Source organism: Trachurus trachurus (genome assembly GCF_905171665.1).
Source record: "Trachurus trachurus genome assembly, chromosome: 19".
NCBI lineage: Eukaryota > Metazoa > Chordata > Actinopteri > Carangiformes > Carangidae > Trachurus > Trachurus trachurus.
In genome coordinates this window covers 3932584-3942373 of record NC_139913.1, presented here as the reverse complement: position 1 = coordinate 3942373, position 9790 = coordinate 3932584, and positions in this window count along the sequence as shown.

Sequence of the window (9790 nt, the reverse complement as noted above, 5' to 3'; positions counted from 1 at the left end):
GAAACCAGACGCCCCCGTCCGACCCTCCGTCCGACCGTCCCTCCGTTCCTCCACGCCGTCGCCATGACACCGAGATGTCTGCCTGCCCTCCTCCTGCTGAGACGCCTCCAGCCAGCTGTCGTCACGGTGGCGGTCGTCATCACTTCCTGTCGCTCCACTGGAGGACAGTAAAACTCTGTGATCCGGACGAGGACGCCTCTGGAAGCTCGGGGGGGCGGGGCTTCAGCGCTCAGGGGGGCGGGGCTTCGGCGCTCAGGGGGGCGGGGCTTCGGCGCTCAGAGGGGCGGAGCTTCAGCGCTCAGGAGGAGGCGAGGGATTTGGGGGCGTGGCCGAGGACGCTGAGGTCAGAGGGTCGACAGAGTCTGGATGTGAATGTACAGCACGCCACCTTCTGTCCCAGCGTCCCGCTTCACTGGACTCCAACGCTGTGACTAACTTATTCAAACTCTTAAAACTTTATTTTGTTGTTTTGTTATTTTTTGCCGTCACACAAACGACCGACCGTCTGATCAAAGTGTTTATTATTATATTGTTTTTTTTCATTTGTGTCATTTTTTTTTTTTTTTTCCTCCGGCGTTCAGCTTCCACCAACTTTCCACAAGGTTCAACACATTCCAACACACATTTTTCACCTGAAGAGTTTTGTTCTGAAATAAATAAAAAAAAACACGTCAGGATCAAAAAAGTCACAAACAAACATCAGTTCATGTTTCTCACATGTTGCCTGATTTTAAGAATCAATTATCAAACTAACAAACTCGTCCACACAGTTTAATTCACAGCGGCAAAGTTACTGTCAATGTTTTGGTGCCACATCTTCATCAAACAGAAAACCTTTAATTAATCTAATTTATCCATTTAATATCTGAATTCAAAGCCACATTTACATCATTTCCCAGCTCTTTCTGTGATATTAGAGACAGTTATATGTGTATTTTAAAGTTATTTTTCAGACTTTTTGCCCCGTTTTAAAGTCATAAAAGTATAAACTGATGGTACGAGGTGCAGCAGTTCACTGAGGTTTGATAATTTAGACTTCCTGTCGCAAAAACACTCGTACGTACGCTGCAAAAAACTGGTTCACAAAAATACAAGAAAAAGACGTTGAGCCTGAAGAGATCAAACTAGAAGCAGTGAAACAATCTGATTTTTTGCAGCGAGATCATTTTATCTGACAGGAAAACTTCTAAGTTTGTTCAATCTAAAATAAATCGACTCTTTTTTTGCCAATCAACCTCACACACTTAAATAAATGACTAATTAAAGTGTAAATTACTTTATATTAGTGAAGTGTAAAGGTGAAATCGGTCTAAACCCAGAACTGGAATCAGACAGACAGAAATGGATGCTGCATGTAAACATCTGTTTAATGTGTTAGTGAAAATCACTTCCTGGTTCGGAATCAGATTCAACATTTGAATAAAAATGTATTTTTATATAAAACAACAGAAGCTGGTCCATCTCTGTCTGATTTAGTGGTGACTGACTTCATTTTCAGATTTCCAGACAAACTGAGACATCAAAGATTCAGGGTCGTTCATGATCAATTTAAAAAATAAAACCCAGAATTCAAAGATTGTACAACATTATAATAATAAATCTCATATTTTAAATCATAATCATCATCATTTACAGTGTAATGATGAAGATGTGGCACCGACTCACTGCAGGTTAATGTTTGTTGTTGTTGATCCATCCGTCCAGGTGACAGGTGACACTTCCTGTTCACCTGTCGCACCAAACGGTTTCTTTTTTCTTTCTTTTTTTTACATTAGGTAACACTTTATAATAAATACACACTATTAAGCATTAATTAAGCATTAATAAATACTGAATTCATCATTTATAACACATGAATACTCATTAGTATGTAGTTTATAAACAGTTAAAAATGTTTTACTCATCATTGATAAGAACTAACTGTATTTATAAACTACATACTAATGAGTATTTATGCGTTATAAATGAATAATTCAGTATTTATTAACGCTTAACTAATGCTTAATAGAGTGTACTTATTATAAAGTGTTACCTTATGTCATTTTAATCTAAACCGTGACGTAAAATCATCTTCAACCTGTCGACACGACGTCAGTGTTGATTAAAAGTCTGTTCAGCGTCGCCTGATGAATGTAGCTCTGGTTCTTCTGCTCTTTTAGCTCCGTGTTTGGTCTCGATCCTCCAGCTGCTCCGCGCTCTAAAAACATCTGGACTGTTCACGTTCACATGTGTTTGTTTGTTCGTTTGTTCGTTATTTGGGAACAAAACTCTTCAGCCAAACACAGAGACTTAATTAAAGCCGCTGCCTGTCGGACACGGAGCATCGGGAGGACGAGGAGGAGGAACTGATCCCAAACAGGAAGTGACGTTCGGTACTGACTCAGTGTAAATAAAAAGAAAAATGAATAAACCAAAAATATATATATAAAAAAAAGATAAAATAATGATAAAGAAGAAGGAGGAGGAGGAGGACAGGACAAACCACACACTGTAACTCATGGGCACATTCTCCGTGTGATCAGCAGCTCACGTCCACATTCCTACGACACCAGTTCTGCCTGAACCTCTTTTCGCTTTTTATAAGAACTGCTGTTTCTGTCCAACTGTAAATGAGCCGCAACAACTTTCTGTCGCCCCCAAAAAATGTTCGTCTGTTTTGTGTTTTTTTTGTTTTGTTTTTTTACTTTTATCCTTTTTTTTATTTTTTTTTCAAGTGATGTTTTCGCTCTGGTTGTGAGAGCGGGAGAACTTCACCTGCCACTGTGACGTGTTTCCATCTATACAGCTTCTCGTACACAGTACGTCGCAATTGGAGACGCTCAAATTTAAAAAAACAAAAAATACAACAAAAAAACTACTATTATCAGGCACTTTTCTTTGTGCAATGTAAAGAAGTTGATGTCATTTCTTTATTTTTTCATGCAGCAACCAAAACAGGAACTTTATCGTCATCATTTCCAGCACAGAAAAACAAAAAAACAAAAGAATCATTTGGTCAAACAAAGAAGAGGAAGAAGAATCACCGACACTTCTCCATAGCTGTGTGGTACATGTGGTGATCACGATGTAATTCACAATATTATTAATATTATTTATTGTTATTTATTTTTTCCGATATTGTTATTTTCATACTTGAAACGTAAAAAAAAAAAAAAAAGATGTCAAGAGATGATGATAATAATAAAAAAAACGTGTGTGTTGCATTTGACTGGATGAAAAATTTTACACGTGGCTGCGATGTCAGGTCAAGTTTATTTATAGAGTGTGTTTCATACACAAGACAACACTATTTACTTTCCATAGAAAAAATAAAAAATAAAATAAAAGCTCCACATACACACACACACACACACAAACACACACTGAGCTGTGGTGGTGTGGGGACGGCTGCCGTTTGTCTCCACCGTCCCCGGAGATCAGAGCAAAACAAGAACTACACTTTGAGCATCTTGTGATCCTTTTAAAGCTTTTGTGTGTGCGAGTGTCTCGGAGGAGGAAGGAGAGAGAAAGAGAGAGAGAAAGAGAGAGGGGGAGCGGACTGACATCGGCTTTTAAATAAGATCCTTCTGCCCAAATGAACATCCGCCATTTTTTTTTTCTCATTCTCCCATGAACCCACCAGAACCGAAGCCGTTCGTTCCCTCTAAAAAAAACTAAAAAAAGACACAGAGGAAGTAAAAAGTTGTGGGGGAAAATTCCCTCTGACAGTTCTTTTCTCCCGGCGTTGCCACGTCGACGATGGATTGGATGTGAACTTCCCATGCAAACACTTTATTTTTCTTTTTTGAGAGTTCGCAGAGGTTATAGCCGCGGCCTCCGGAGCGGCCCGGGGCCCCGGCAGCTCGCTGTCGACTCTCAGAAGCACTTCTCCAATCAGAGAGGAGCTGAGGGAGCAGACAGTCGCTCATCTTCACAGTTACTGATGAGACTTGATTTAATTATCCTGCTCTTTAATTCAACAGCTCTGATGGTGTAACAGCCGTTGCATCTGTCTCCACGGCGACGAAGCAGTTCAACAAAGAGGTGCAGGAGGAGCAGAATCAATTAAAAAGAAAAAAAAACCCTGCACTTCCTGGATTTTTAACCTCTGCTTGACCACCGGCGCCAATCCATACAAACACATCAAGATGCATTTAGGGATAATGTGTAAAAGACAATTCCATTTAATCTAATTGTTCCATATAGACCGAATCGCCTTGTTGTTTGCAACTACTTCCGGGTAGAAAACCAGCACGTAATTTGAATGAGAACAAGAGTTTAGCTATATATCACATTTTTCACGCCCTGCCACCATTTAGACAAATCTGAAATGATTGAAGCAACATTACTATTTCTGTGTGTGTGTGTGTGTGTGTGTTTTGTGTTGCTACGTGTTGTATTTATTCAGTTTGGGGGAATCACAGTGTCTAGAAAGCATCAGTGGCTGCAGCTGACCCGTGACGGGGTCATTCCTATGTTCCCACAACTCTAGTATGTTCCCACATTTCTAACTTTTGTTGTCACAGAAAATTAGGCCCTATGTTCCCACAGCCCTTTGGTCCCACCATTGGTTGGGTTTAGGCAATGAATAAAGGAGTTGGTTAAGTTTAGTAAAAAAGACCAGGTAGAGGCTAGACAGGCCAGAGAGATAGAGTCCAGATAGGTAGAGAGAGTCCAGTGGGAACATAGGGCTGAGGGAACATAGGCACGCTCCCACAGACAGCTAATGGTGGTAGCTAAGCTAACGTCAGGACGTCAACTGTTAAAACCCTCCCGTTGTCGGACACGACATGAAACTACTCCAGTTAGCTCAGTCATGTTGTAACTCAGATATCCGCTGGAGAAAATATTTTTTCATGGAGCGTTTATTGAGTCACTGAGTTATTAAAGTTAAACAGGTAGCTAACCGTTAGCCTGGCTAATCTATGATAACCATGACTAATTACAAAAATGTGCACACATAAATAGTAATGTTTGTCCACTCATTGGTTTTATAAACTTTACAAACATCAGATTAGTCTAAACGGTGATATAGTATAATGAAAAATGAAAACTCTCGTCCGTCACTATTGTTCTCATGCTGGTTTTGAGAGGCGGGAAAAAAAATGGCGTCTTTTTTGTGTGAATATTTCAGCGTGCAACATCTGGAGCAGCCGGTGAATATAAATGTGTGTGTGTGTGTGTGTGTGTGACACGGAGCTGAATGAGACTGAGAGTTTAATAAGTGTGAATGAAACGCCTGCATCAATATGTGAAGAGGTTAAGTGGTGATCTCCATGATCCCGAGCCGTCCGTCCCACGAGGGCGCCGCCATGACAACCGACCGGCCTCCTAATGGAGCGTTTGACTCACAACACGGCTCCTCGTGTGTTTTGTGATAACACGTTTAAAATAAATGATAACACAAAAAAAACTAGAATAACCAGTCTTCTTCTTCCTCGTACTCTTCACCAGCGATAAATGAATTAAACAACTTTGTTCGTCCCCTAATGAACCAGGAAGTGAAGAGACGCTGCTGTTTCATCCTTCGACTTTTAAAGGGGTGAATAATATAATGAACAGATGAATAATCGTGTCCTTTATGTCGTCGATAAGAGACACGGAGATGAAAACAGCTCATCTCCATCAGAGACCTGCAGGAAACAACAACAGTGTCCTCGTCAGGAAAGGTGAATCAACACACAAGTGTCATCAGCATAATAATGAGAATATTGTGCATCATCAAATTCATCCTCTTGTTATTCAGATTTGTTTTAATATATATATCACTTGTGTGTGCGTGTGTGTGTGTGTGTGTGTGTGTGTTACAGTAATTACATCGTCTGAGGAAAACAGGAAAACGACTGAGTAAATGAAAATGTCACATCGTTAAAAAAGAAGCGTTTGTTTTGTCCCATTAAAATCACATCTTGAAAAAAGTAATGAAACAGATGTAAATCAATACAACAGTTCACCGCAGGAAGTGAATAATGTGACACAATTATACAAAAGAGACGTTTAAGTGTTATTACCTAATTATTACTCCTGTGAGTGTAAGCTGCAACAACACAAAACATGTTTCCACCTCTATTAAATAACATTAAAACATGTTTTTATGCTGCTTATAGGTGAGAAATAAGCGACACATAAAGTGTAACTGAGAAGATAATAACGAAACATAACATGACATGATATAATATAACATAATGTAATAAGTGTTGTGTTCAGTGACCAGCTCCACAGTCCGTAAATCAGAGCGATGCTGGTGTAGAGTGTGATGTCTCAGCTCCATCTAGTGGTGAATCAACACAACTGCACTCAGACTTCTCTGGATGGATAGATAGATAGATAGATAGATAGATAGATAGATAGATAGATAGATAGATAGATAGATAGATAGATAGATAGATAGATAGATAGATAGATAGATAGATAGATAGATAGATAGATAGATAGATAGATAGATAGATAGATAGATAGATAGATAGATAGATAGATGGAGTTACAGTGATAGCGATACAGTGCAGCAGCAGCATTACACAAACACACAGTGACGATACAACATATAGTATAAGAATATAAAGAATAAGAATATAAAGAACAAAGTATACGTAATAAAATAGCAAAATATAAAGAACAAACTATACGTAATAAAATAGCAATAGCAAATAAAATAAAATGTAATGTACAAAAGTATATACAACAGAATTGGCAGTGTTGATTTTAGTGCAAAGTTTTAAAAAAAATGTGCGATGTGTGTAACTGTGTGTAGAAAATAAAGTGCACAGTGACTGTAAGTTATGACCAGAGTTTTTCAGCTGTTATTATACAAATATGAATCTTTATTATTATGAACACAATTAACACAACAAAGGAACCGCATTATTGATGATAAACATATATTTAAATTAAGTCAAACAGGAAGTTATTAACACCTGGATGAAAGTGAACCTGTCCACGACATGAACATGAACATGAACATGAAAACGAACACACACAAGCTGGTTTTGATTAAAGTGAACATGAAGCGACATATAGAAGAGGAGGAATCGGACGTTAACGTGACCTGACGACCTCCTGGACGTCAACATGAATCTTGTCCCCTCAGAGTCACATCACATCCATGTGTCAGATAAAAAAAACCTCCTGATTCTTCTTTTAATCGTCCTCTGGTTGGATGTTTTTATATCAGATATTCAGTTTTTTATTTATAATTTACTGTCAGATGATGTTTATGACACATTTATTCACGTCTTGCTTATTTTTAACACATTTTTTTTTTTCCCTTCCAGCCAGCCCAGTGTAAACACTACAGGATGATTGACAGCACAGTTATTACAGCTCATGATGTGTGTTTACAAACCGGCCATGTCCACACACACACACACTGACCAACATAGGCCTATTGTTCATATATGAGTGTACACATACACAGCGAAATTATATAAATAAGTAGAAAATATCATGTGACTGGTTCAGTTCTTTGTTATTTACCTCAGATCAAACTGTCTCATTCTTCATTTTAGAAACTTTTGGGACGTGTTCCTCACAGAAGATTTAGTTTTCCTAGTTTTCCTTCTTCACTAAAAGTCTGAGCTGCTAAAACTGAGAGATCTGACCGACGTGCTTAAAGAAACATTTTCTTACAGCCCTGAGAATAACTTCAGTGCTTCTTTACATCTCTGATCATTGTTCTTATTCATACTCAGTTTATTCAAATCTGTTAAAACCAAAAAATGGTTTATAGAGTTTAAACAAAACCAAAACAAGCTTAGAAAAGTCGACAAATATTTGAGTCTTAAAAATAAACTCTCTGATTTTATGTTTAATTACAATAATAGACGTGTTATTGAACTAGATATTCGACCTTCTACAAACTGTGAGTCTGAGTCTCTTGTTCACATTCAAACAAATCAAGAAGACGCATCAAAGCAGCTGCAGAGCAAATATTCAAATAACTGAGTAATATTTCAGTCGTCGTGTGAAGAGTTTATAAAATATGATGCTTGTTTATAAATTAAAGACAAATTGTACAAACGTAGCTGACGTGTTGGAGAATGAACTATATAAATAAAGATTTAAACTGATTTTCATACAGAAACATCAAACACATCACATCTTTAACGTATCCATTATAAAGACTTGTTGATGTTTCTTTTAATTATTTCACATATTTATTCAATATTGAATTGGTTTGTCCTGTTAATGAGATTAAACACAGCTGTGTATGTGTGTATGTGGTTGTTCTTCTGACTCTGAGCGAATTTCTCACTGTTTTTACACTTTTTTTTTTACAAACCAAACAACCCATTTAGAAAATAATCATCTGATTAAAACATAATGAAAATAACAACTCTGTGCAGCCTCATCCAGAATAATTACAGTGACGTCAACTCCAACTAATTATAAAGTAAAATTTCACTTTTTGCATAAATGGAGGAGAAATAATCATCTAATAACCTGAAATATAAAAGTATGACAGGACATTTTCTGCACTGAGTCTGTTCACTGTGTTTATGTTTTATTAGGCTACTTGTACTTTAGCGTTTTCAATTTTTGTGGTATAACTATATTAAAAATTTGATTCATCAGGATTTATTTAACCAAATAATCCAGGTCTTTTGGGAGGGAGACCGGTGACAGTAACACATCCTAATAAACATTAACAATGTTCAGAACAATTAACAAATAAATAAGTTCAGAGCAGAACAACAGTGAAGTGCAGCTCGGAGCAGACGCTGTGGAAACAGTTCATAAGGTAAAATCACTGATCTCAGTTCTTGATTCTTCCTCCAGCTCTGATTAATGATGATTTATTAATCAGAGGAGATGAGCTGCTCCTCTCTCTGTGTGTTTTTGCTTTAGATTTGAATGTTAAATAATATATTTATTATGACTCAGGCCTGTGCACATGTTGGGACTCACTCCATCGTCTTCACCTGGTGTGGAGCTGTGGATGTGACTGAGTGTGTGTGTGCATGTGTGTGGATATGTGTGTTTGTGTGTGTGTATGTGGGGGGGTGGGGGTCAGACTGAGTGAGTGGACACTTGTCCAGCTCTCAGGGCCTCTCAACCTCCTTCTCCTGGACCTCCTCCTCCTCCACCTCCTCTTCCTCCCAGCCTGCTCTCCTCCACCCTGACCTCCCTCCTTACCTGTCCCACCTGCTCCGGCCTCAGCTCCTCCACTCTCCTCTTCTTCCTCAGGTGTCTGTCTCTTCCTCACCTCGCTCCTCCTGGTCCTGCAGGCTCACACACACCCAGAGACCTGGACCTGGACCGTCCACATCTCTCTGACACCACCAACAACAAAAACCTGTTTAGCATCAGATGCAAAATAATTAGATCAAGTGAAAACATATTGATGAAACTGTCCTGCAGCTCTCCTCCGTGTGCCCTGACGGAGCTTTGTGTGCTGCTGTGAGAACCTGCGCCTCGTTTCTAAGTAAAAGTCGTGCAGCCGCAGCAGTAACAATATTTGATATTATTGTAGTAACTTATTATGGACTATGCATCAGACTGGCTGTGAGTAGCTAGCATGTGAGCGGTGTAAACAACTGTGTTAAAACGGCGCAGTGCAAGCGGCCGTTTATAAACAACGGGGACGGTGTGAAACTGGAGAAAAAAATATAATAAAAGCAATATACATATATATTTTCTGATAATGAAGTTTCGTGCTATGGAACTTTCGTCCACATTTCCGCTGTACGGGGCAATTTGCGATGACGGACAGCCGCGCCAGCCAATGAGAAGCCAGGATTCGAAGCGTCGACCAATGGGAGCGCGCCGAGGGGGCGGGATGTTGTTGTCAAGTCGTAAAAACGGTTAGTAACAG